This window comes from Mauremys mutica, chromosome 1, assembly GCF_020497125.1.
Source record: "Mauremys mutica isolate MM-2020 ecotype Southern chromosome 1, ASM2049712v1, whole genome shotgun sequence".
In the NCBI taxonomy this organism is placed as follows: Eukaryota; Metazoa; Chordata; order Testudines; family Geoemydidae; genus Mauremys; species Mauremys mutica.
The window spans coordinates 66,400,341-66,428,169 of NC_059072.1; the positions used below are offsets into that span (position 1 = coordinate 66,400,341).

Sequence of the window (27,829 nt, forward strand, 5' to 3'; positions counted from 1 at the left end):
CAGAGCTTGCCTGGAGAAGGAAACTGAATATTCATGGCAAATCTATTGACTTTAAAATTGACTCAGGAGCATGTGTCAGTCATCTCAGCAAGGACTTACAATTACCTTCAATCCTTCCCAGAGCTGAAGTCACATGATAGAGCCTTGACTAGCCCTGGAGGCATTCTGAACAGCATGGTCCAGTTCCCCACACAAACAATTTACAAAGACAAAAGCCTGCATTCAGAGTACATGTAATCAAAGACCAACAACCATCTCAGCTGTAGTGTGGCAGTCATGATGGGCCTAGTGAGAAAGGTGGAACTCAATGGAGTATTTGATGACATTGGGCTTTTGAAAGGACACCAGTACAAATAAACTTAAGAGACAATGCTGAACCATACAGTGTACAAACACCTTTACCAGAAAGACCTTCAAAGAGACTAGCTACAGATTTATGAGAATTCAGAGGACATCATTACCTGATCGTAGTGGACTATTTTTCCAAATATACAGAAATAATGTACTTGAAAGGCATAACATGAGGCAGTGTTATAGAGAAACTGAAGTGCATTTTTGCCACTTCGGTATTCCAGATCAACTAGTGACAGACAATGGACCACAATTAACTGCAGCAGAATTTAAGTCATTCTGAACAAAATATAATTATTGATCATATTACTAGCAGCTCACATATTCATAAGCAAATGGAGAGGCTGACAGAGTTTTACAGCCAGCCAAGAAAATCCTACAGCAGGAAGATCCAATCTTTGCTCTTCTGAGCTACAGATCAACACCAATAGCAGCTACTGGATAGAGTCCAGCACAACTCCTGGGGATGACAACTCAGAACTACTGTTTCAACTTTGGAAAATAATCTGTCTCCTAAGTGGCCAGACAGGAACTGAGTAGCCAAATTGGGGAGTGGAAGGGTGTAGCAAGAGATTTTTACTTTGAACGTTCTAGGAACCCTTGCAGCACCCTGATAGTAGCTTGCAGAAAAATCTTGGAAAAGGTTTAAATATAAGATCACATTTCTCTTAATTGGACATAAAGAGTGACAATATCAGGACACTTTAATTTGCATAAAAATAATTAGTTTTAAGATTAAGGCCTTAATTAAATAGAAATTAATGTTAGTTTAAATTTAGAAAATCCAACATGGCTGACTAAAATGGAGGTTATAAGGATGATGTAGTGGAAGATTCTATCTATGAAAGATACTGAGTGGCATAGTAGAAAATTCCATTAACTGATAGGGAATGACTCAGCAGAATCTTCTAGAACCTTCTAGAATCCAAGATGACATCATAAGGAGGTGGAGTTAGACAGGAAGTTCCTGTTCAGGAAGTCACATGTAGGTACACGTGACCATGTGACATCATAGGGGAAGGGCTGAAAAGCTGGAAGCTGACTGGCTGAGCCTGAGAGAACAATCAGTATATAAGGCCAAGAGCTAGCAGGCTAAACTTGTAGTGGGTTTGGGATTTGGAGGAGAGCAGAAACTGCAAGACACCTGTGAAGAAAAGAAGCTAACTGGAAAACATCTACCTGAGAAGAAACAGCAGTAGCAATAAAACCCTGAGGTTGCCCTGGCAACAGCTGTCTTTGCAAGCAGCAGCTACCAAACATCTGCAGTGACCAACAGGCTTCCATATCTGTCACCAGAGGGCAGATTTCGCATCAGCAGCATTGGTCTCTCTTCCGTGGCAAACAATATTAAGCACCAGCAGACCGTGTTTCCTTTTTTTACAGATCAGAAGGACCCTACTGATGATTCAGAGGGATCTAAGAATAGTAGAAGTAAGTGTAGTCTTCTATTCACTGTCAAGGAACATATGGGTTTCTCCTGTAAATAAAGTTATATGCCAGTGGTCTGTATGAGATCTTCCTCTATCCATCCGATAGTCCCTTGGCCAGTGCTTATTGGATGTTAATTGCTACATGTTGAATGTTAAATGTTAAAAGTCAAATAGTGTTAAGTAAATGGTTACATTGTTATATGTTATATAATCTGTCTTTTATTTGCTGTGCTGCTTTATTTTACACTGTAATTCAATTCGTTTTATCATGCTTTACTCATTTCTTCTTGTTTTTCTGTAAATACATAATTCCTTCAATAAACAGTTATTTCTGTTTTTGAAGAATTACTGTTTGTGTGTCCATTCTTGAGTGGAAGGCTGTATCCGTGTCCTTTCAGGGGTTAACAAGATTAGCTTGCTCTGGGGAGCCCTCTGTGGGTCAGAGACAAGCCCCCTGGTAATATTCTGGCAATTCCTTTAGGGAGGGCCACAACCTTGTTTACCCTTTTTATTAAATTTAAAAAATTGTAGATAATTTGATTAGCATCTAAATTTTAGGGTAACAATGGGGGGGAGAGCTTACGAACACTTTTCCAACAGATGATACTCAATTAGAGAACGGCCAGGTCTAGAATCTGGTGACTGTCTGTGTTCAACTGGATGGAGAAAAAGGATGGATAACTCCCTCAGTCATAAAGAAAAAGAATCCACCAACCAGATCATATGTGATCAAGACCAACAGTAGAGAGTTCAACAGAGGCTGTCAATATCTAGTTTGTGCCTCAGAAAGAACAATCAACAGAACAAACTCTACATATGGCAGATGATGACTCAAGCATTCCAAAGTGATCACAGGCAGTTGTTGCAACTAATGGAGATGATCAAGTTGTTACACGTTTGGGTTGTGTAGTTAGAAAACCAATCTGATTTGGATACATTTGACAGACTAGTCTGTATCAAACTTTAGAGATAGCGTGACAGTGTAAATTTTGTAAATGGTAGGAATGTAGAACTTTTGCGGGGAGAAGTAATGGAATGCTAAATTGAATTATGCTGTATAGCCACAAGATGGCACTATGTGTAACATACCTTATTTAAGCTAACCTCAGCCGTACTTGGCAAAGCATTAAAGGATCTTATAATGAACACATCAGGTATATATCTCTGAGGGAAGGAAGCTCTGTAGATAGTCCATATTTGATACAGAAGCCTGATCTGCTAGTAGCAGCCCTGCAACCTACTGTATACAAGGCACAGTAACTCCTCGTTTAACGTTGTAGTTATGTTCCTGAAAAATGCCACTTTAAGCGAAACGATGTTAAGCAAATCCAATTTCCTCATAAGAATCAATGTAAATAGGGGGGTTAGGTTCCAGGGAATGTTTTTTCACCAGAAAAAACCATATATTATATAGATATACACACAGTATACATTTTAAACAAACAATTTAATACTGTTCACAGCTATGATGATTGTGAAGCTTGGTTGAGGTGGTAAGCTTAGAGGGTAGAAGAGGGAGGGATATTTCCCAGGGAATGCCTTGCTGCTAAATGATGAACTAGCGCTCAAGGGTTAACACATTGTTGTTAATGTAGCATCTCATCAAGGCAGCACAAACAGGAGGGAGGGGAAACAGCATAGCAAACAGAGACAGACACACACCTTGTGTGAGGGAGAGAGAGAGATGCACACTGCCCCTTTAAATAAGCTGACCCACTCTTAAGTGCATTGTCTTTTTAGGTGGATCAGGAAGTTGAGACAGCAGCTGCTGCCCCAAGATCTCTCTGTCTCTCTCCATCCGTGTCCCCTCCCTGCTCTATATGGAGAAGGGGTAAGTGGGGTGCAAGGACAGGGAGGAGGGGACACCCTGACATTACTCCCCCTTTTCTCCCTGCACAGCAAGCAGGAGTCTCTGGGAGCAGCTCCAAGGCAGAGGGCAGGAGCAGCACATGGCAGTGGGGGGAGGGACAGCTGAACTGCTGATTGATAGCCTGCTGGGCGCCTGCAGCACAGGGAATTTAGGGGAGCTGGGAGCTGATGGGGGAGCTGATGGGGGCTGCTGGTCCACCCTGGTTACAAGCCCCCACCAGCTAGCTGCAAAGGGCTGCTCTTCCTGCAAGCAGTGGACAAAGCAGGCTGCTGCCAAACGACGTTAGAAGAGAGCATTGCACAACTTTAAATGAGCATGTTCCCTAAACAATGTTAACCGGGACAACTTTAAGTGAGGAGTTACTGTATACATGACAGGGAGCTATGCCCGTCTCCTGCCTAAGCATGCATTCCACTGTTTCATGATAGATATCTGGATGCCTATCTCCCACCTAAGCTCAGAGTGATTGTCAAACCAGGAAAGATACGCATTTGGCTGCCCAAGTTGCATGTGAGGGCGCGGTCAGGTATGTGGTCTCTGAGCACACCTACTGGACTGGGTCCCTCAGGCGAGTTCACATAAAATAGCGGTAGGGAGGCCAGCAACCACCCTTATCTTTAGCCGAGTGGCTAGAGTACTCACACAGGATATGGGAAACCCCCAGTTCAAGTACCCCTCCCCGTATGGGAGAAGAGATTTGAAATGTGATCAGCCACTTCTCAGGAGAGTGTCCAAACCACTAGGCAATGGAACAGTCTGATGTGGGGCTCCGTCAGTCTTTCCTGTTGAAGTTGTTCCACTCCAATTAAACAGTGGAATACTGAAATGTTAATGGTATCAAAGAAAGAATTAGAATAACTCTGTAGTCTAGTGGTTAGGCACTCCCACTCAGGAGGAGGGGAAACTTCAACTGGGGGTCTCCCACATCTTGGGTGAGTACCTTAGGCTAAAGGTTATGAAGGAGGTCCTCCTCCTTCTCCCCCACTCCCCAGCTGTTTTGTTTTGGGTTCTGCACAAGATAGGTGCCTCTGTGCTGCCCAGACTTAGGGTATGGCTACACTGGCGAGTTGCAGCGCTGGAAAGCCTCCACCAGCGCTGCAATTAGTAAGTGGCCACACCTGCAGGGCACTTCCAGCGCTGCAACTCCCTGGCTGCAGCGCTGGCTGTACACCTCACTTGGCATGGGGAATAAGGATTCCAGCGCTGGTGCTGCAGCGCTGGTCATCAAGTGTGGCCACACACCAGCGCTGTGATTGGCCTCCAGGGTATAAGGATGTATCCCAGAATGCTTTTATAAATTACTCTCTTTGTTTTGTTATGCAGCCTCTCTTTGTTTTGTTATGAACGAGCTCCGATCGGAGCTCCGTAGCTCCATTGCTTATCTAAAAAACAAACAGAGCTCCTGTTTGCTGTGATCATCTGTACCTGGCTGTAAACAATCAAATGAGAGGCAGGCAGGGAGGGAGTGAAACAGCGGGGAGTCGTGTTGGCTGCAGGCTGTTTGCAATTAAGAGTTAAGACTAAGGGGTCGGAAACATGTTCTGATTTTTCAATGCAGGAAGCTAAACACACAGTGTTGGCTCCAAAAATCCCCTCTCTCTTTCCCCCCGCTCCCTGTCACACTAGACCCCACTCCACCCCACTCTTTTGAAAAGCACGTTGCGGCCACTTGAATGCTGGGATAGCTGCCCATAATGCATCACTCCCAACAGTGCTGCAAATACTGCAAATGTGGCCACACACCAGCGCTGGTAGCTGTGAGTGTGGCCACACACTAGCGTTGGCCCTGCACAGCTGGATGACCAGTGCTGCAAACCGTAAGTGTAGCCATACCCTTAGGCACCTGTCTCTGAGAGAGGGGCAGAGCTTAGCACACACCCCTCTAGTCGACATGCTCCATTGACTAGCTTAGGTGGCTCCCCTAGCGTACTGGCTTTGAGGATTGTTTTCTAAGCTATCTCCCCCCCATTCATTGTATAGGAGCCTAGCTGTCTAACTCACCTTTGTAGATCACTGTGTTGTTCCTGTGATTTTTTTTTTCTAGGCACCTAAAAGTTAGGAGCCGTGTGATGCTCAGCATTGCAACACTAAAGTCCCTTTGTGGATCCCACCCTAAATGCCATGCTTCTTCCCTCTACCCCCAAAGGCCTGCAAAGCAAGTCAGATGCCCTGGCAGAGCAGGCTGCATGCAACATTGTGCCTGCAGTCTGCTCACTCTCATGTGCACTGTGGGAGCTGAGAGGAACTGGTTTTGTTTGTTTGTTTGTTTCCTAGGTGCAATTCCACAGCTCCTCTTGCTCAGGCCAGTGTCTGAATGGGTGAGATTGTGCCAAACACTGTTTTACCAAAAACTTCAGCCTTTTCACTGAGAAATTTAGAAATGGTTCCTTCTGTGCTTTAAAAAATAAATCCTATTTCTCATCCCAAACATTCTTTTGTATGACACTGCTGTTACAAGGTCTACCCAAAATGCTTTATACTTAATATTCTCTGTCCTTTCAGCAGAAGGGATTTACAGGTATCAGAACAAACTATACGGTAAAAGGAAAACGTTCAGAAGTCCTTGGCATTCCTTCACCTCTCCCACTCCTCCTCCCACTTCATGAGTTTCACTCTCTGGAATCCCTAAGCAAACAAACAGAAAGAAACTGCAGGAAACCCCATTCTATGCAGTTCTCAGAGATTCCCTTCTTCCTCAGACCCCAGACAAGAATTGGGGAAGGAAGGGGGAACATTTTCTTAAACAGATATTCCCCTGTTATAAACCTTATATACTGCTTGCCTGCTCTCTTGAGTGCAGGATTGGCTACTTGCTAAAACAATATAGGTTGCAGGTGAAAATGTTTAGTCCACCAAGTAACTCTAATCTCCATCACAATACCACCACACAATGCCAGTCCCTTCTCATAAAGGAATGAATAACAGGGGCATGGCAGATCAGGATTGAGATGCTTTGGAAGAGCAAGATTCAGATGCCCAGATAGTACCCACCTGCAGTATATCTTTAGTTCAGAGGTAAAAATAACTTTTAAAGAAACAAACAGGTGGTACACTAGAAACTGATTGAATGAAAATGATTAGGGGTTTGGAACGGGTCCCATATGAGGAGAGATTAAAGAGGCTAGGACTTTTCAGCTTGGAAAAGAGGCGACTATGTGGGGATATGATAGAGGTATATAAAATCATGAGTGATATGGAGAAAATGAATAAGGAAAAAGTATTTGCTTGTTCCCATAATCTAAGAACTAGGGGCCACCAAATGAAATTAATGGGCAGCAGATTTAAACAAATAAAAGGAAGTTCTTCACACAACACACAGTCAACTTGTGGAACTCCTTGCCTGAGGAGGTTGTGAAGGCTAGGACTATAACAGGGTTTAAAAGAGAACTGGATAAATTCATGGTGGTTAAGTCTATTAATGGCTATTAGCCAGGATGGGTAAGGAATGGTGTCCCTAGCCTCTGTTTGTCAGAGGGTGGTGATGGATGGCAGGAGAGAGATCACTTGATCATTACCTGTTAGGTTCACACCGTAGGGCACCTGGCATTGGCCACTGTTGGTAGACAGGATACTGGGCTGGATGGACCTTTGGTCTGACCCAGTATGGCCGTTCTTATGTTCTTAGATTGATAGCTGGGGTATAGATTAATTATTAGTAAAATATTTAATTCTCAATTGTAATAAAATCCAGCACATAAATATAATATTTAATAGAACAAGCTGGCCATAAATCAGAGAGAGAGAGCAGTGAAGCTGTGTGACCACTCCAGTTACCTCAGAAAAGTAATAATGGTTGCTGGATGTGCTAAATCACTCAGAAAATTTGTTTACTTGGACATTTCTTTTCATGTTCCCAAAATATTCTGAGTGATTAACACAAAGGCTATTAGCTATAAACTCATAAACTACAATAAGATTAAGCAGTGAAAGTCTTTAAATGAAAAAAGTGGTTTGTTTTAATGCCTTAGGCTCTATTCTTGCCAAGACTTACACGCATGTTTTACTTTATGCACATGAAGAGTACGACTGAACACTTGGGTAAATCTTTGCAGCCTCAAAGTCTAAGGGGCATTAGAATAAATCACAGCTATTTTAATGTAAAGACTTATAATGTTACATACATTCATTTTATTCTGTAGTTTATCAGTTTATGTGCAGTATGAATGGGATTGCTCATGTATGTAAAGTTAAGCACATGCATAGGTGTGACAGGTTGTACCAGCCCCGCACTAGTTTCGCAGGAGTTAATGCTACTCTGTGGGGCGAGAAGGTCACCTCCCTGTCTGCTTGCTGTGCATGCGCCATCTGGAAACAGGATATAAAAGGGAGCAACTCTGCTCAGTCTGGGCTGACCAGTGGAGGTGTGCTGCAGGCTCCTGTGGATTCCGGCACTTTGGGACATGAAGGCTAGCCAGACTGTGATGACTCACAACCCCCAGGCTCCTGACATCACAGAGGGAGGAGAGACCCTGGGAACCCCGAGATGCCAAACTTCAGCATACCGGGTAGGTAGTAACTCAGGGAAACTTTTCAGATAATTGTTCATAGAACCAGAGAATAGATTGGTGTGTTTCACCTGCCAAGCTGGTGGCGGGCAACCCTGGCACCGCCAGAGCCATGGGTTGGGACCCAGTGGAGTAGGGAGGCCCTCGGTCCCCAACCCTGGCCACTGACCACCCCGGGGTGGTGGCCCACCTCTCCAACCCTATTGACTCTGGCCGCTAGAACACACAGCCGGGACAGAAAGGGCAACCGTATTGACTCTGGCTGCTAGGCCACACAGCCCAGCATAGGAGGACCACCTTGACGAGCCCCAAACATTAGGCCACACTGCCCCAAGACTAGGGGTGGTCATTCAAACTCAGCCATGGGGCCATAATGTCCCTTCGCCCCTCCTGCAAAGCATGACAGAGTGTACCAGCTCCAGGACAACAGGTCTTTGAAGTATTGGCGCTTAGAATAGTTAAGTAGATAGCTGCTAAAATATGTTTTAAAAATAATTTTAAAACTCTTTTTCAGGAGGATTTTTTTTGTTGTTGAATTGTTTTGGCCAAATGCAGCAGCTAACTTCTAATAAACATGGCTAGAATTGTAACCATGAGGCTGTGGTTTATTTCTGTCATGAGGGAATGAGTATATTGGTAACTGAATGGTTCTGGAGTATGTCAATGGGACAGGAGGTGCCATTCTGCTGTTACCAGTACTTGCCAGCATGAAATTCTGTCTGCTGATGTGTAAGTCTCTGACAAAGAAATTGCTCTGCAGTATATGATTGTATAATGGAACTGGAGACTTTCAAATTTATTTTAACACAAGTTCTATTTTGGGTAAAAAAAAATCTAAGTGGATTACATTCAATTATTTTTCATACTAAACCAATTTTAACAAACTTATTTCCAATAAGTAATCCAATTTACCTTAAAACATCTGTGAGAGAACCCTCAAAAACTGATAGCAGATAAGACTGCAACTTCTTATTTCTTTAGAAATCTTTGTTTTTTATTTGTAATTACTTGCACATATTTTACAACTAGATAAAGTAATTGTAAAAATATTCTAATTAAACTCTGTTCATTTTTTAAAATGGCATCTTATCCTTTCTATACTATCAATAGCTTGTGTGCAGTTTTCTGGTTAATAGCAAAACTACTGATTTTAAGCATGCAGGACTGGGCCCATGATTAGAAGAGACAGTGATTTCTTTCTTTTTGTCAGGGACAATACATAAACACTTGATTCAGCGCTGTGGAAATCTATTTAAGGTTTCAAGATTTCCACACATTCAAATTGTGGTCAATTGGTACCTACAATTTACAGTCCTTTCTTTCTGTCTCTTATCAAATTCAACCCTAATGTTTGAGAAAAATGTAATAAAATGAGGGGTATTGTATAACTATATATCTCTGAAGGAATGAAAAAGAGGATAATGCATGTATACAATGGCAAATGTTTGATTAATATGGCTTTGGATTCTAGAATCAGTCATCTGACTTTTTTCCACTATTTATTAATTAGAGTTCATTATGGAAACATACTAGCTAACATATTAAGAGCTTTCTGTATCTGGTAACTTAGTGCATAAGCTTATTTGCTTCTGTACAGCCAATAAAATGCTACTTCAAAGGGCAAATTAGAGTAATTAGTCTTAGAATTACACATATCATTCAAAGCTCCACAGGCTCCTAGGAAAAATGAATGGGAGACCTGGCCAAAACAGAGCTTAAAGAATATTCTGCATACATCTATCTGCCAAGACAATTTCTCAGTGTGACCTCAGAGCAAAGATCCTACAGTTACACACATTCATGCATATACTTTTAGTGCAATCTCAAGAAATAAGGGAACATGACGTTATGATGGAAGTTGGGAGAAACCTCACTGAAGTTGGTGGGAGAGAGCTGCTCTTCATTCAGGATAAACCTAAGTAGTAGTTAAGCTCCCTTTTGGGTAAGATAGCAGAAACAATAGGATCTACTGCCCAAAACACAGGCCACATGAAAGTCCAGTCAGTTACAGAGCTAGGTGGGTGGAGGGATTTTGCTGGGGGCTGAATGCAAACACAGGGAGCTGGATATTATTGTTTGTAGGTGTTAGCGGCGAGATCGAGACTTAGCAGGCAACAAGAAAGCCAAGGAGACAGTGAGAGAAGTACTTGTAGAGTGGCCCTAAGAGAAGGACAGATTTTTTGGGCAGAGCGCTGGCTGGAATGAGGCTGGAAGTGGGTGCAAAGAAACTGCCTCCTGTTGTTTGTTTCCTATTCTGTTCAGTGAAACAGGACTTGGTGTACATTCTTTGCAAATAAAAAAGATTGCATCAAAGAAATACTTGCTTCCATCATCAATTTCTTCTGAGAGAAAAAACCTGCAAGATCTTCAATATTGGCTAACTGCTTGAGTCAAAAGAGGCAATAATAATTTCACACGCATCCATAGTCCATATTAGATTATAAAGAACAAGCCTGCTTACAGGATGATCTATAAGTAAGAAGAGTGTGATCTCAAAAAAGAAAATTTTGCCTTAGCTGCATCTCGCAGAGCTGCACCTTGCAAAGGAAATTAAAAACAATTGTGAAATGTTCTTTAATCATATAAATAAAAAGAAAACAAGGAAAGAAGTGGACTGCAGAACACTGAGGACAGGGTGGAGATTAAAAAGAATCTAGATCTGGCCCAATATTTAAACAAATACTGCGCCAGCCCTGGAGCAGCCACAGCTTAGCATACACCGGCAGCCAGCTCACCCCTCCCCACCCAGCGCCTCCTGTCCGCAGTTGGCCCTGCTGATCAACTCCTCCCCCTCCCTCTCTGTGCCTCCTGCCCGCTGCGATCAACTGTTCTGCAGTGTGCAGGAGGCACTGAGGGGTGGGGTGGGGGGGCAGACGGGTGGGAGGGAGGACAAGAGGGGATGGGGCATGCTCAGAGGACGGGGAGGAATGGGTAGGAAGAGGTGGGGTGGGGCGGGGACTTGGGGGAAGGGGTCAGATGGGGGTGGGGCCTGCGATAGAGCAGGGGGTTAAGGAACCCCCAGGCCCAGAGGAAGCTGGTGTCTGTGTCCAGGTCAGATTGGCAGAGATCCTAGAGTTTTTTCCACCTTCCTCTGCAACATGGGTCACAGATCATTTGAAGGTTTGAACTAAAGGAAATGGTGGATTCTCTGTAACTTGAAGTCTTTAAATCAAGAATTGAGGACTTTAGTAACATAGCCAGGGGCTATGGGCCTGCAGCCAGTGTAACACCGACAGACCTTGGTCAGCGGCGGGTGGGATCGAACCTGGGACCTCTGGAGCTAAATGCATGGGTCTCTACTGCATGAGCTAAAAGTCATAGGGCTGTTAGCTAAGGCTGTAGCAGACTCATTAATCTCTAAGTGGTCTTGGTGCCACTAGAGGGGACAGAACACCACACCCAGGAGCAGGGGTGGCAAGTTTGTATAATTTTTGGTGGTGCCCAGAATGGGTCCAAGTTCTGCCTCTCCCCCGCCTAAGGATCTGGGAGGGAGTTTGGGTGCAGGAGGGACAGGGGCGGCTCTAGCGATTTTGCCGCCCCAAGCACGGCGGCATGCCGCGGGGGGCGCTCTGCCGGTCGCCAGTCCCGCGGCTCCGGCATGCCTGTGGGAGGTCCGCTGGAGCCGCCTGCCGCCCTCCCGGCGACCAGCAGAGCGCCCCCCGTGGCATGCCGCCCCAAGCACGTGCTTGGCGTGCTGGGGTCTGGAGCCGGCCCTGAGGAGGGAGGAGGGGTCGGGCTCTGAGAGGGAGTTTGGGTGCAGGCTCTGGGCTGGGATAGGGGTTTGGGGTACAGGAGGGGTTGCAGGGGGCTGGCTCTGGGAGGGAACTAGGGTGCAGGGTCTGGGCTGGGGCAGGGGTGTGGGAGAGGGTGAGGGGTGCAGTGCTTACCTTGGGTGGCTCCTGAAAGCAACCCACACCCCCCTCTGACAGCAACTCTTAGGTGGTGGGCCGGAGGGGTCTCCATGCGTCGCTGCCCGGAGGCACTACCCCCAATGCTCCCACTGGCCGCAGCTTGGGGCGGGGGCAGTGCGTGGAGACATGCCCCCCCCGCCAGGGGCCGCAGGGACATGCCAGCCGCTTCTGGAAGCGAAGTGGTGGTGGCGGGGGCCCCAGGCCCTTTTAAATTGCCTGGGAACAGCAGGCATGGCCAGGGGGGACGCTCCCGGGGAGGTGTGCAGAGTGGCAGGCCAGTACGGGGGAGGGATCTGGCCCAGAACTTTGGTGGAGCTGGGCCTCCCGCTCTCATATTGGTGGAGCATGGGCACCAGGGGCCGATACAACTCGCTGCCCTTGCCCAGGAGGTGTGTGGGTTACACAAGCACAAGAAATGGTGGTGTGCACTTTGCCTTTGACTCTTTTTTGTGTATGTCTACACTGCAATTAAAAACCCATGGCTGGCTCATGCAGGCTTGGGCTAAGGGACTGTTTAATTGCAGTGTTTGAGCTGGCTGTTATGTCCTAGGGGCAGCCGGTGTAGGAAGCAATCACTTGAGGCCAGAGAGCAGACAGCTAACCAAAACCTCCATTTTATTTACAGAAACAGAGAGCTCACTCAGCCGGTTGAAACCGGCTGAGCTATCCCTTAATAGTCTAACTCAGTTGCCATAGTAACAAAACCCATGACAACCAAATACACAACACTAGCACCAAGGCTCTAGGACCCTGCAAGGTGGAAGAGTCCTAGAGCTCAGGCTGAAGCCAGAGCTGGAACCTCCCTACACCAGTAGTTCTCAACTAATTGCACTGCTTGAAGATGGTATAGTGCTTACAAAAGCTTTTTTCATTTTAAGCTGGCAAGTCTGGAACTCAGAGCTTTCTTTGAAAAAAATCTACTGGCTTATCTGCATACACAGGTTATTTTGTCTTCAAATGTCATTGCAAATGTGCCAGCTTCATACCATTATTTGACAGTTTCTTTGCAAAGGAAACACAAAGCTTGAAGTGGATTGCTATTTGTAGATGTGAATCCAAAACCAATAGATTCCTTGCAGAAGCAACAATTTTTTTTTCAGTCGTTTTCATTTTCTTACTATTTTCAGTGTGGCCACTACCGCTGCTTCCAGCTCCTTGTTTTAAAAAAAATCTTTCCATTTTTATATCGCAACTGCATACACTCCATGACAACTTAAATTTCATTAATATGCTTGCATGCATACGTAAATGACAGAGGGCATGTGTAATACAGTGCGTATACATGTTACTTTACAGTATAATACAGTATATAGAGCAGCATAAACAAATCGTATGAAATTATTGGGCATGGCTACATTTGTGAGTTAGAGCGCATTAAAGCAGCCCCGTGTGCTCTAACTCACGACGCGTCCACACTGGCAAGGCACGTAGCGTGCTCTGACTCCATGTCTGGAGCGCTCCTGGTAATCCACCTCTGTGAGAGGCATAACGCTTGGTGTGCCCTGGCTGGAGCGCCACAGCGCCAGTGTGGACACCCTGGTTTGTTAATGCGCTCTGATCGGCCTCCAGAAGTGTCCCACAAGCCCTGTTCTAGCCACTCTGGTCATCACTTTGAACTCTACTGCCCTGCCCTCAGGTGACTAACCGTCAGATCCACCCTTTACATTCTCTGGGAATTTTGAAAATCCCCTTCCTGTTTGCACAGCAAGACGTGGATTGCTCTCAGCACATCTTTCCAGGTGACCATGCCTTCACGCGCCAGGCGATCCCCAGTATGGAGCAATGGCGAGGTGCTGGACCTCATCAGTGTTTGGCGGGAGGGAGCTGTCCAGTCTCAGCTGTGCTCCAGCTGTAGGAATTACAATACCTTCTGGCAGATATCAAGGGACATGATGGAAAGGGGCCATGACCAGGACGCACTGCAGTGCAGGGTTAAAGTGAAGGAGCTGCAGAATGCCTACCACAAAGCCCGTGAGGCAAACCGCCGCTCTGGTGCTGCCACCACGACCTGCTGTTTCTACAAAGATCTGGACGCAATACTGGAGGGCGACCCCACCTCCACTCTAAGGACCACCATGGACACTTCAGAGCCCAGTTCAACAAGGCAGGAGGAGGAGGAGGAGGAAAGCAGGAGTGAGGGTGCTGAGGAGGAGGAAGACACCCCGGCATCCCTAGATGCATGCAGCCAGGAGCTGTTCCCAAGCCAGGAGGAAGGTAGCCAGTCACAGCGGCTGGTGCTTGGAGAAGGACAAACACCAGAGGACGTGCCAGGTAAGCGGCTTTTATTTTGGGAAGGAAGTTATTTGGTGCGGGCTCTTGGGGCGAGGAGGGTTAGGGCTGCATGCATGCCTAGATGCGGAATAGGGCATTGATGTGCTCTCTCACATTGCGGTAATCGGCCTCTTTAAAGGTCTCATCCAGAAGCTGTGCAATGCGCTTGCACAGGTTCCTTGGGGGCGCTACTGTGCTCCTTGTCCAGTAAGGTTAACATGCCGCACCATTGTGCTGTGAGGGGGCAGGAGGACCATTGCTGCACACAGGCAAGCTGCATATGGGGCAGGGCGGAAGCCACATTGTAGTAGAAGACACTCCCTTGCTTCCCAGGTTACCCTCAGCAGTGAAATATCTTCCAGGATGAACTCCTGTGGAAAATGTGGGGACAGTGTTCAGTATAGGGGCCCCCTGCAGCTGCTGGCTCTCCCCAAGGCACAGAACCTCAGAGGACAGTACGGCAATGAAACAATCAGTCCCCCTCGACCCTCTGCTTATTCACCATTTTGGGGCTCCTGTGGGTTGTGCGCGCTCGCTTTGGGACGGGCAAATTCTGCTATTGTGTAGACTGTGCTTGTCTTTAAGTATGGGCAAATCATTGCTCTGTCTGGTGGGAACAATGCTGCCTCTGTTAAGTGTTGCATTTTGCCGTTACAGATGCAACCTTGAGATCTCAGCCGTCCATGTTACCACCCTCCGAAAGACTCCAACGAATTAGGAAGAGGCCACATAGAAGCAAAGAAGATATGCTGCATGAAATAATGCAGCAGTCCCTTCATAAAAATCAAGAAGTGCAGGAGTGGAGGAAGAGTGAAAGGAGGTTCCACCAGCAGAATGCGGCACGCTGGCACCAAAGCACGGAGCACCAGCACCACAGCATGGAGTGGCTGATAAGCATTATGGAGCGCCAAGCGGACTTGATCCAGGCGCTTGTAGTCATGCAGGTGGAGCACTACTGTGCCCACCCCCCCACTGCAGCCCTTGTCCCTTGTGTCCCCATGTCACTGCCAACCCACTTTCCCCAACATCTGGATTCTTATCGCCACCAGCTGCCTCCTACACCTGTAGCTTCACCACCCAGCCCTTAAACTATGACCCTTACCCACTGCACTCAACCCCCATTATCATGCATTTTAGCCAGCCTGAAGCGCAGCACTCATTGCACAGCACTCCAGACAGGAAGGCTGAGTATGACAACAGGACATACGCAAATCTGTGATTGAACCGTTCCCCACCCCTTGCCCTTTCTGTTTCCCAAGCAGTTGTGTTTCTTTTCAATAAATTAATTTTCTTTTAAATAAATGGCTTTTTTGGCTTTGAAAACATTCTTTATTAATGCATTAAGTAAAAGATACCTTAACCCAGGAAAGCAATAGGCACTGCAAGTCAGTGTAGCAAGCACAGATTCCTACTAACATTGGAACCACTGCACTTCACTCCTGTGCAGGGCACCAAACATTTCTGGTGGCTTTCAGCCTCAAATTGCTCCCTCAAGATATCCCTAATCCTTGCAGCCAGGCGCTGGGCCCCTCTAATAGCCTTGCTCTCTGACTGTTCAAATTCAGCCTCCAAGTGTTGAACCTCCAAGTTTCATGCCTGAATGAATCTTTCACCCTTCCCTTCACAAATGTTATGGAGGATACAGCACGCGGATATAACGGTGGGGATGTCATCAGCCAGGTCCAGCTTCCCATACAGAGAGTGCCAGCGGCCCTTTAAATGGCCAATGCACACTTCACAGTCTTTCTGCACTGACTCAGCCTGTTGTTGAACCGCTCCTTGCTGCTGTCAAGGCTCCCTGTGTAGGGTTTCATGAGCCACGGCATTAAAGGGTAAGCGAGGTCTCCAAGGATCACAATGGGCATTTTGACTTCCCCTACGGTGATCTTCTGGTCTGGGAAAAATGTTCCTGCTTGCAGCTTCCTGAACAGGCCAGTGTTCCAAAAGATGGGTGCGTCATGGACCTTTCCGGGCCAGCCTGAGATAATGTCAATGAAGCGCCCACGGTGATCCACAAGTGCTTGGAGAACAATAGAGAAATACCCCTTCTGATTAACATATTCAGCGGCTAGGTGGGCTGGTGCCAGAATTGGAATATGCATCCCAACTATCGCCCCTCTGCAGTTAGGGAATCCCATTTGCGCAAAGCCAGCCACAATGTCCTGCTCGTTACCCAGAGTCACAGTTCTTCTGAGCAGGATGCAATTAATGGCCCTGCAAAACTTGCATCAACAAGATTCCAACAGTCGACTTTCCCACTCCAAACTGGTTAGCGACCGATTGGTAGCTGTCTGGAATTGCCAGCTTCCAGATTGCAATAGCCACCTGTGATGTTGTGCAGTCTATATGGTTTTACAAAAATTTAATAAGTGAATATAATGTAACTGAGATATGCTTCATGCAAAAGGTCTCTTGTAAGGCATCATTACAAAGCTTATAATCTACTGAGTGTGGTCATCCTATTTGTATAAATGTACCACTCTTGTACCTGAAACTAGAAATATGAAATATAACTCTGAGGGCCTATTGTAATTATGTAAAGTGTGGGCCATTAATGGTGGTTTGGAATCTTGATGACTCCCATTAACTAGTTGGGGCGGCCCTTTCCCGGGGGGGCGGCAGCCTGGGCCGGCGGACCTGCCGCAGTCATGCCTGCGGGAGGTCCACCGGAGCCCCGGGAGCAGCGGACCTGCCGCAGGCATGACTGCGGAGGGGATGCTCGGCCGGCGGCTCCAGTGGACCGCCCGCAGGCATGACTGCGGACGGTTCGCTGGTCCCGCGGCTCGGCTGGACCTCCCGCAGGCATGACTGCGGCAGCTCAACCGGAGCCGCCGGACCAGCGAACCGCCCGCAGCTGCGGGAGGACCAGCCGAGCCGCGCGACCAGCGGACCCTCTGCAGTCATGCCCGCGGGAGGTCCGCTGCTCCCGCGGCTCGGGGGCGCCTCCCGGGCATGACTGCTTGGGGCGGCCAAATTTGTAGAGCCGCCCCTGCTTTAACCTGATGTCTTTCCATTGAGAAGGAGGGGGTGGGAACTCAGAGAGGGACAAAAGGATTCCCGCCTTATGCAAAAGATATATAAAGGGCTGGAAGAGAACAAAGAGGAAGAAGAGCCATCATGAAGAATCCCCTAGCTATCACCTGAGCTGGAACAAGAGCTGTACCAGGGGAAAGAATTGTGCCCAGGTCTGGAAGGTGTCCAGTCTGAGAAAAAAAAACTTACTGAAGCATCTCCGAGGGTGAGATTATCTGATTCAGTTTGATTAGACATAGATTTGCGCATTTTATTTTGCTTGGTGACTTACTTTGTTCTGTCTGTTACTACTTGGAACCACTTAAATTCTACTTTCTGTATTTAATAAGTAAAAATGATTTTATTAATTAACTCAGAATATGTATTAATACCTGGGGGAGCAAACAACTGTGCATATCTCTCTATCAGTGTTACAGAGGGCGAACAATTTATGAGTTTACCCTGCATAAGCTTTATAAAGGGTAAAACGGATTTATTTGGATTTAGACCCCATTGGGATTTGGGCATCTGAGTGCTAAAGACAAGCACACTATCTGTGAGCTGTTTTCAGGTAAACCTGCAGCTTTGGGGCAGGTAACTCAGCCCCCGGGTCTGTGCTGGAGCAGACGGGAGTGTCTGGCTCAGCAAGACAGGGTGCTGGAGTCCTGAGCTGGCAGGGAAAACAGGAGCAGAGGTAGTCTTGGCACATCAGTTGGCAGATCCCAAGGGGGTTTCTGTGATCCAACCCATCACACTACCCTCTTCTCCACCGGCAGGGCAGCTCTCAATCTCATGTCCTTGAGCCGCAGGGTGGGGGCGAGCTCATCACAGTCCTATGAAAGTGGCTTTTCTCATCTGAAAGTTCTACAGCCACTACTCATCATCCCAGACTTGAATGACGTGATCCCACCACTCAGTGCTTGTTTCCCGAGCCCAAAGGCAGCATTCCATGGTGGTGAGCATGTCCGTGAATGCCACAAGCAACCTTATGTCATATGTGTTACGCAAGTCAACATTATCAGACTCCTCACTATCAGTTTGTAGCTTAAGGAGTAACTCGACTGCCAAACGTGATGTGCTGGCGAGACCCATCAGCATATTCCTCAGCACTTCAGGATCCATTCCCGCAGACTGAAAGGGAAGACAGAGCATGCAGTACAAAGAATGTTGAAAGATGGTGCCAAATGTGGATGGAAGCACAGGGATTGCTGGGATGTGAAGTGATGCATCACAGGGCATTGGGACAGGACCCAGAATGCCCCGCCCCCCCTGCGACCTTCCCACAAGCCACAGTGCCAGAATGGGAAGAGGTGCTCTGTGGGATAGCTGCCCATAATGCACCGCTCCCAATGCTGCTGCAAGTGCTGCAAATGTGGCCACGCCAGTGCGCTTGCAGCTGAGAGTGTGGACACACTGCAGGGCTTTCCCTACTGTGCTGTCTGAGGGCTGGTTTAACTCTCAGTGTTCTACATCTGCAAGTGTAGCCATGCCTATAGTTTGTACTGACTTTACTACTGCTTTTTAATGCAGCCTGTTGTAAAACTAAGGAAATACCTAGATGAGTTGACATACTCCTTAGAGAACCTCTGTATACCCCCAGGGTACCCGATTGAGAACCACTGCTCTACACCACAATTAAACAACTCTGATGCTAGCTGAGGGTGTCTACTGCACTGTAGACATACCCATCATTTCTATTTTCATCATTCCTCTTTTTTCATCTTCTCTTTTATTAACTATTTTGCTCCCTTTATAATTTTATATACATCAACATTTAAAAAAGAACACGACGATACATTTTTACAGTGTCTGAAGACTAATAAAACAACATCTAAACACTACGGAAACCAAATTCTTGGTGCCCCTTCACAAGTAATGAAAAAGCAAATTAAAACCCTTGCGCCTCATCTTTTCAAACGTGCAAAATCAGCAAGTTTCTACAAGGAAACTTCTGGCAGCCCTTCTCAGGCATGGGCCCTGGCAACCCACTTTTCTGGTGCCCAGCAGGAAACAGTAACTGACACACGCCGAAGTCCTAGTTCTTCCCCCCAGGCCGCTTAGCTGTTTTCTTTAGCAATTTCTTTGCGGCACAGGCTGCGACTTTCACACCCTCAAAGCCACTGCCAGCTCTTAATACGCCCCGAGGATCAGAGTCTCCAGGGGCGGCTCCTGCATGAGCTGACCCAGCAGACCCCCGCACAGCCCAAGCGCCTCACCCCAGGGTGCGGCGAGAGTCAGGCTGCGCCAGCGGGGCAGTGACGCGCCAGCGCTCGGAGCTCGCCCGCCCGACCCCAGGTGGGGTGCGGCGCGGAGGGCAGGCTCAGCCCCGCACCACCGCCCGCGCCCGCGAGTTCGGGGCTCCGCAGCAATATGTAAATTAGCTCAGGCCGGCAGCACTTGGGATAAACGGTAGCGCGAGAGCGAGGCTCCAGCAGCCAAGCGCGTGCTGCCAATGAGCGGCTCCTCCCGCCCCGCGTGAGCCCACGGCTCTCCCTGCCATAGACGCCCCCGGCCCCATCCCAGGATCACACCCCCTCCCTCGCCCCGGAAGAAGTTGTGGGGCTTGCCCCGGAAGTTGTCCTGGGCAGAGTCCGGCCCAGAGCGAGGCCCCGCGGTTGCCGCTATCGAGAGTTGCAGTTGTTCCCGGGGCTGTGGAAGGACGGAGCGCTGCGGTCTCCCCGCCCCCGGAGGCTCGGCCCGGTCCAGTCCCGCCCCTGCCGGTTTCGCGGCCAGTCCTGGGTTCATGGAGAACGTAAGTGCTGGGCAGGGCCCGGCGTCTTCCCCCGGGTGCCCGCAGCCGGCTTCTGGGGGCGGGGGGCGCAGCGTCCTGGGGCCCGGCTCGGCTCGGCTCTTCCTGGCGGTGACTGGTGCCAGCGGGAGAGTCTGGGCTGCGGGAGTCGCTGCTCCCTATTGGCCCTGTTCTGGGCGTCCCTGGGGGAGAGACGAGCCGCTGGAGGCGGGGGGCCGGGCTGGGGACGTGTTTCTGTCAGTGGGGGAGAGGGGGGCCTGCCTCCGTGCTTGGGGGGCCGAGCGTGGGGTTGGCAAGTCGCTGATGTGAGTGTAGGGCTGGAGACCATCGCCGTGTAGGGCTCGGGTGAGGGGTTGGGTTGGGTTTGGTTTGCGGCGGGGCTAACCTGCCGTTGCGTGTGTTGCCAGTGGGGGTGGAGTGTGTGTGGGGAGGAGTTGAGGGAGGTGAGAAATGTCTGTAAAAACAAAGGTGAGCCCTAAGAGCTGTCTTGAGTGTGGGCTTACTGGAGTCAGCTCCTGGGTGGTGTGGTCTCTGGGCTTGCAGACCATTCACCAGCTGATTTGCCTGCTGGGTCAGCCTTACCCTGTGTGTCCTGTCAAGGTTCCCTCTGTAGCTATTACTGCTTCTATAATGTGCATTTTAGGACTAGTATATTTGCTATTGCATGTCCCTGATTGTGGTGTATTAATTCCAGGATGCCCAGTAGTCCTGGAACTTTAAAGGTACTGGTCCTGACTCTCAAAACTAATTCTGAGTTTGGCTAGATTGATGAGTTAGTGCCAAAATAGCAGAAGTGTCTGCAATATGGGGAGGGGATTCTGAAAATTTACCCAAAATGATCCTCTGTGAGTGAAAATATATTAAGTTATACCTAACGGAATATATTTCAAGTAGAAAATTCCCTTTTTGTAATCTCCTGCAAGGATTAGTTTAGTGGGGATTGGCCTCAGAAAGTTAAATAGTGCAAATGGTGTCTCACATCCTAGTTAATTATAGTGGACCACCAGGTCTGCTATAGCTAAGGTTTAGACCAGCTTTTTGTTTAAATCAGTTCTATGACAGTTTTGCAACTTTGTGCTATATCTGCAATACTGAGTTTTAACATTTTGAGAAAATTCTTAGCTAATTTTAATCTTCCTTTCACTGGCAATCCATAGAAACCAATGATCATATTCAGGTATCACTTAACATTTTATTTGACACTTAGTCATAGAATGATGTACCTTTCAGTTGTGATGCATGTACATAATAGAAGTCAGGCTTAATATTGGGAAGAGTTTTGTATTTGTCATTTTCTGTAGTGTAACCACAATATTTTGTATTAGTTTTTTCTGATGATTTCATTTCCTAATGACTCTTTTGTAAATATACTCCTCTAAAACTTCTTAACTCTTTTGAATGAAACACTAATACATAAGTGACATTTAGCGTAATGTGCGTATAGTTTTTCTAAATAACTTATTTTGGTCTTAAACAGCCTTAAAATATTTGTAGCCCATCTACATTAAAATACCACTTTTTTATGATCTGGTAACTATGTCGTCATTTTTTTTCTTTTTGGGAGATGAGCTGTATAAATTATTGCAATTTTTTTGTGGTGCATTTGCTTTGCTCTGGTATTAAGACATGTGGGTTCAAATCCAGTAAATGCCCTGTATTCCTACTGAAGTCAGCATGAATTCTGCAAGTTGACTCTGTTGTATATTTTCCTTGGTTAAATACTGCACTGAAAACATATAGTGCTTTATAAATGTATCTGCTGTTTTTTTTGTTTTTGTTTAAAAGGAAATATGTGTTTTATATTGGAATAAATTTACCAGTGGAATACTAATATTAATACATTTCATTCCCTTCCTTATTTGACTCTAATTTGGATGTCACTCCTTAACTAACAACCCCTTAGTTCATATGTTTCTGTGTCAAGAAAAATTGAAAATGCTTATTGAAACAATATTCCTGCAGATATACGTCTAGCTAAACTTCTTTCCATGATTTTTGCTTACTTTCATGATTGTTTATTTTAAACACAAGGTGGTCAATTTAGTTGTTTAAGATTATACTACAATTTTTCTGTGGACCATCTCCTTGTAAGGTTGTCAAGACGTCAGATTTGAAATGAGTGTGGAGGAAAGAAGTTTAGTTTAATTTTACCTGAAAATTTGTTGTATTTGGTGGAATTATGTATGCTCACTGTAGCAAGGCTAATCAGTTCATTAGAGGACAACCTGATCCTTCCCAGGGTCATTCCTCTGCAGAGTTGTGCAAGCACTACTTTGAGACTAAAAGTAATTTAGCACTCAGACTGATAAGTGACAAATAACAGAGTCATCTGATGTAGGTAGGTGGGGAGGGGATTTTCAAGATGTACCAAAAAGTAATCCTGTATGTACACATGTATGAAAAGACATAGCTAACTGAAATATATTTATAGTGGCAAATTCCCCCTGTCTGTTAGTTAAGTAATCTACAAATAGTTCTAGCTTGTTTTGATTTACAGTGTTATGTTCAACTACCTCATTTCTTTGTCTTCATAGGTACCCTACTACTGATTCATGTTTGCCATTTTGCCATCTTTTAACATTAAAAATTCTCTAAAATATAAATAAGTGCTGATCCTATCTATTGCGAATCATTTTTGTCAGGAAAAATAAAATATTTGACACTTAATGTATATTAACATTTGTGTTTGTATAATCTGTCCTGCAAATGCTTTTACATATGTGCTTAATTTTACACATTAGTTCCTTTGAAGTCAGTTGGGCTATTCGGGTACGTAAAATTAAGCATGTAAATTTGCAGGATTTTGTCTGCTTGAATTGATATGATTATACATTATTCTATTCTGTGTTCTGTACTGTTGTTAGTGCTCAGTCAGTGAACTACCTGGAAATTATACCCTGCTAAATCTAATGTTCTAAAAATAATAGTTACTTTTTGTAACGTAATTTAATCTTGCTGTATATATTCTTTATTCTTATTCAGTACTCTTAAAGATTTCTTGGTAGTTCCAAACTAATTATGAATGCAATTACATCCATTTTGCTAAGTGTGCAATTCAGAACCTGTTGAAATCAGTTCATTTCCGTTTATTGCAGTGAGCAATGGATCAGGCCTTATAGTTTAAAGAATGCAGCTCTTAAGATAGTGGATGAAATTCATGCCTGATTAGAGGGGCCAGTTAACAGGGCACTTCCTAAAGCAACATTTAAATCCCATATAACTTTAATTTGGAGTTGAAGTGGGCATAAATGGTGCATAGGGCCTTGCGTGGATGTTCGGCATGTTAAAAAACTGCAGGCAAATTTGAGCTGTGACTATTTGGATCTCTCAGTTAGGGGTATAATAGACAACTCAACATTTACGCTGCTGCTGTTGTCCATTTTATTCAACATGGAGAATGAAACTAAAACAGTGAAGTTGATCAGTTTGTAGATTTCATTTTCTGTGTTTTGCACACCAGCAGATGTTAAGTTTCCCAAAATTTAGGACAGCACTTAAACTTTAATTGAAACAAGTTTATTTTTTAACTTACTAAAATCATGAATAGAGCTCTATTTGTGTTAGGTTTTGGTAAACTTTTTAGCAACCTTAGACTGAAAAATACTGCATCTCTTTAATTCTGGGGTGTCAAACTCATTTAGCTCAGAGGGCTGAATTGCATATTAAATCATGGTTCATGGTCTGGGGCATAAATAGAGGACTTCAGACTCGTCTTGATCCAGAGCAGTCAGACATTGATGTCACTAGGAGCTTTGCAGTGAGATCAAGGGAAAGATCTACCTTTTTATAGTAATTAAACTTAGGTATTCTTCATTTAGTACCTTATTGTCACATTCAGCAACATTCAGTAGGAAAAATATGCCCCCATTTTAGAGCCACTGTTTCTGCCCTCTGTTCCCTCCCCCACCATCTCCTTTCTTTCTCTTTCCATCTTCCCTGTCTGTTTACTCTGTTTTTCCCTCTGCATTTCCCTACCTGAAGCAACTCCCAGTTCCCACCTCCTTGTGAGCTTACCTCTTACACCCCCTTCGTCATTCTATCCATGAAAATTATCAGCTGAAAATAGTTGATGACACTGAAATGTTGTCACTGGATTTTAGATCTGAGACACCAGGCGCTGCGCGCCTCCCCTCTCCCCCCCATGAGATTAATAGGAAGAAGGGGAGTTCATGCTCCTCAGTCACTGTTTCCAGCTGTCTGCAGACTCAGGCACCCATCATTGCAGCAGTTTAGCTAAGTTCACATTTACAAACTTTTTTTTTAAACTATTAGGTTTAGGAACTTATTTAAAGAAAGAGAGCTGAAATTCGACACAGTCTGAACATGTCCTGTGGGAAACGTAAATACATCAAGCAGACCATATCCAGCCCATGGGCATTATGTTTGACATACTGGCTTTAATTGGTTTAACTGAGAAACTTCTGGTGGTGAGGTTAGGACTGACAAATATGTTGAATATCTGCATGTTCTTAAAGGCATGAAGAATCACAACATCCCTACCCCCTAAATTAATAAGAGGCTTCAGTATAAGTTGACCTTTTTAGTGTGTTGGTACATTTGTTATAATTTTCTATGAATTAACATTAGTGTGGTTTATATTTTGGCAGTGTTTTGTTCATAATGCAAATAGGTTCCTGAAAAAAATGACTCTTAGTTTAGCATTTATGGCAGATGCAGCAGTGAATTAAAACGTCTACCAAGGAAATGGCAAGACTTTACAGTGTGGTAAAGGAGTGTGTGTATGTGCTCGCTCTGTCTGTCTCTCTCAGTAAAATTGATCACATAACCATTTCCATTATTTCAAAGATGGCAATCACCTTAACTTTCACATACACAGAGAAACCATTGTCAGCGATGGTCAAATTTCTTGGTATAGACAGAAGTTAATATTCTGATTGTGTGGAACTTGAAATACAGCAGCTCTAAACCGTTCCACTATAAAAATGTTTAAGGGGGATGGATTTAAAATTTTCAGTTAGACTTTTTCTGTCGTAATCAGTGTATACGAACTCATTCTCTTTATACTTGGATCTGCGATGTATTCTCTGGCATACCACTATCTTCTGCTCTTACCACTTCATTGCTTCTAGCTGAATTGCAAAACAAAAGTTTCTAGTTGTCATGGTTGGGGAGAAGAGTTTGAAAATATGAATGCTAATGACTCAAAAACCAAAGGGTAAATAAAAAGAACCCCGCATTTATTTATTTTTAAAAATCTCATGATTTTGGTGTGGTTGGCCATGATAATATTCTGCACACTGCTTGGTGAGGACAGAGTGGTGCTCCCGCATTGTTGTGACCAGCTGCTTCCTTTCTGTCTAGGACATCACATCTGTTACCCACACAACTTGTTTTGCCTTTACCTAAGGTGCTGTCAAATCCATGAGCGTGGTTCAATGGTTGGAGCAGAGAACTGGGTGTCAAAACCTGGGTTCTGTTCCCATATGTCACTGATTTGCTTTTAAGTTAATGATGCCTGGTTTGTATGGAAACAGTTCTATTACAGTACACTTCTGAATCAAGGTCTCAAGTACATTTTTAGGTTTTATCTATGTTCTCTTTCACACTATGTAGTAAGTCAGAGGAAATATTCTCTACTGCAAGTGAATTAGTTTGTTGGATGTAAACTTCATTTTTTTCAAGCTTATGTTCAATAAGCATTTGGCTTTTTTTCAGGTATTCAGATTTCTTTCTGCGTATATTTGACTTTGTGACTTTTGTTCAGGAAAATGTGCTTCAGAACTACTACTTTTTTGAAATATCTATACCTATAATAAAAGCCAAGTACTATATGGCAGTTGGCATATTTGTAATACTGCAAGTTTTTTGGATGACTACTCAAATTCAAGAGGGGTTTGATCATCACATTTTTAGTTCTAAGAGAAGACCTTCTTTTTCCTTGACTCCTCTCCGTTGGTTTTTCTTCATGGTGGTATTGGTACTGGCAGAGCTGAGATGCTGCTGCAGTCATTCATACAGCAGATGCCGGTTAGTGTAAACCACTGATCCATTACTGTGTGCTGGCTCAATGGTGAAAAGTTGCTGTAATTTCCTGCCTCTCTTTCAAAGAGAAAATGGACCCTCTATCCTGGTATGCTGGAAGCTGGAATTCTGTAGTTTGCAACAGTCGATCAGAGTTCTTTAACCTGTCTTCAGAGCTGGAATTTAAATCATGTTGCCTTGCTGATAATTGTGGTGATTACTATGGTGTGGTCCAACAAACTGTTATGTCATCCCACAGACTTATTTGCCAAATTGCTTATCCTTGATTGATCCTATAACTGCAAACATTTTTCAAGCAAGTTGGTCTGTAAACACTTTGGGGGAGAGGCCATGCCTTCCAACATGTTTGTACAGCATCTAGCACAATGTCATCCCACTCTGGATGGAGACATTTCAGCATTACTGCTATACAATTACTAATAATGATTATAATTAATTGCTTAAACATTTGGATGATTGTACTTAAATGTTAAAATATAGATGTCAATAATCAATATAATACTAGTTAAGAACCCGACAATTATATTTTCATCTTCATGCTAGTTGACAACATTTCCTTAATTGTACGAGTATTCCTAGTATGGAATGGCTTTATTTTATTTTTTGTGTGGTAGAACAAGAGTTCTAGAGGAAATCTTGAATGTGATGGAGAGTTGGCTGTTTTTGATATGTCTTTAGAAATTAGTGACACCTTTGCCCCACATGAAGACATTGAAGCAATAATTTTAGAGCAACTCCCACTGTACTTCACAGAAATGCAAACTACGGTTTTATATATAAACTGTTTCAAGTGAAGAATGAATGATCTAGTGTTTGCTATATTCCAGTTCAGTACAAATGCATCGTACGCTGAGCTTACTTGAAGTGACAGCAATAGTTCTTTATTTAGTTGCATAGCAGAGCAAAACAGAGCTGACTATACAGCAGTTGTCTTTCAGACATGTCTAAATTTTTCAGTCTATTTATGACTATCAACAAACACTTTGTACATAGTTTTGCCATGCGTTGAATGCTTCTATTTTCCTTTAATTTAGCTTAAAACTAGTAATGGAATTCCTGAGGTTTTGAAAGGAATAGTTCTTGGCAAGCCTACAGTTTTGAAACCAAAGGCAAATTAAGATACCAAGCAACACAGGGAGGACTAGGACTACTTCAGAGAAGAATGTTAAAATTCTTCTGACATTTTAGAGAGTTGTATTTATATTAAAAAAATGCTTTTCTTTTTTAAAATAAGTGTTTAAAAGTGAATGTAAATATTTAAAAAAATTGTTTTAAAAAAAAAAACCAAAAAATAAATCCTCTAGGTCTACTCAGTGTCACGTATGTTAGGTTTTTTCAGCCAAGCATTAAAGCTACAGAATATTTCACACTTTTGAGGTTTTTGTCTGATGGACTGTATTAAATATTATTTCAAATATTGATTTGCAGATGTAATTATTTCCTTAATCTAGAGAATATTGCTTTTAAATTACAGCAAAAATGGTAACTGAAAAACAAATCTAATCCTCCTCAGCAGTAAGAACTGTACAGCTCTCAGAGGGTAGCTGTGTTAGTCTGTATCCACAAAAACAACAAGGAGGCCGGTGGAACCGTAAAGCCTAACAGATTTATTTGGGTATTTGTGGCCTAAACTGAACTCTTCCCTTCCAATCTCTGCTCATTCCCTCACCATTCTCAATCACTGCTGACAAATACCACCATCCTCCCTGTCACTCAGACCAGTAACC

The 27,829-nt window shown here is 44.8% G+C and overlaps 1 protein-coding gene and 1 long non-coding RNA gene across 3 annotated transcripts in view; both read left to right on the top strand.

Moving 5' to 3' along the window:
• The first annotated feature begins 3,574 nt into the window (after window positions 1-3,574).
• LOC123365646 lies at window positions 3,575-6,067 on the top strand. The gene is made up of 3 exons (XR_006577677.1): window positions 3,575-3,612; window positions 4,080-4,177; window positions 5,926-6,067. It is a non-coding gene; the product is annotated as an uncharacterized LOC123365646 (long non-coding RNA).
• Window positions 6,068-19,872: 13,805 nt separating this feature from the next.
• FRS2 (fibroblast growth factor receptor substrate 2) overlaps window positions 19,873-27,829 on the top strand; it is a 96,785-nt gene continuing 88,828 nt past the window's right edge. For both annotated transcript variants that reach the window (XM_045002040.1, XM_045002038.1), the window contains exon 1: window positions 19,873-20,102. The gene's annotated coding sequence lies outside the window, so the exon portion shown is untranslated. The remainder of the gene's footprint in view (window positions 20,103-27,829) is intronic.